We start from the raw sequence: 956 nt of genomic DNA on the forward strand, positions 1-956 counted from the left end.
TTAACTTGTGTTAAGTATATTATTTGGATTTTCCCCCCATTTTAACTGTTATGCTTTGTTCCTTTTAAACTAATTAATATTGCTGGCTGGCAACTAGTAAAGACAAAGATGATTTTTCCCTTTTTAACTAATCCTACATGAGCATCATCGTTAAGAAATAACGCAGTATTGGTCTTTTTGTTACGTCTGTGTATTGTGTCTTTGTAATGAAAGAAGCTTTCCACACTCGACATCGCCAAAATCGTATCTATCTTCTCCAACGTGCCTATACTTTACCTCACTTGACCAACGAACGGAATGGACCAACGAACGCAATTGACCAACAAACGATTCGATCCAACCTATCCACAACCTTTCACCGATCTTGGCTTTCTCCACTTGTCTTCTTTCCTCTTCATGTCCATTATTTTTCCATGGTTTATTACGTGTTTACTTATTTGTATGCAATGCTTTCATGTGTCAGAGATTTTACAAAGTCAAACTCAAAATAAAAAGAATCTGAGAAAAAATATTTGAAGAAATAAATTCAAAAAACATGCAAATTTACACTATAAGAAGAAAAAAAGTAAAAATAAAAAAGAATCAAAAGAAATAATAGGAGAAATTCAAAAATGAATAAAATGTATAAAGTAACATAGGGGAAAATAAAGTTTGAATGAATGTTTGAAGTTTAACAGTTCGAAAAATAAAAATAAAATTTAAAACATTTGCTTTAGAAAGTGTTCAAAATCAAATTATGTAAGTAATGAATAACAAAAATTACAAAATAAACGAAAATCAAAAATTATTTCGACACATGAAAGCAGTTGCGTACAAAAGTTTTGCTGCGTGAAAGACCAAGTACTGCATTAATTTCAAAACTCAGCCATGTAGGTTGGTCGTTAACCTTAAATTACAACTATGGGATAACCTTCGCCCTTTCGAGTATCCCATCCCAGACCTACGGAATTGGGGTC

This window comes from Trichinella spiralis (genome assembly GCF_000181795.1).
Source record: "Trichinella spiralis strain ISS 195 chromosome Unknown Scfld6, whole genome shotgun sequence".
NCBI classification, from domain to species: Eukaryota; Metazoa; Nematoda; class Enoplea; order Trichinellida; family Trichinellidae; genus Trichinella; species Trichinella spiralis.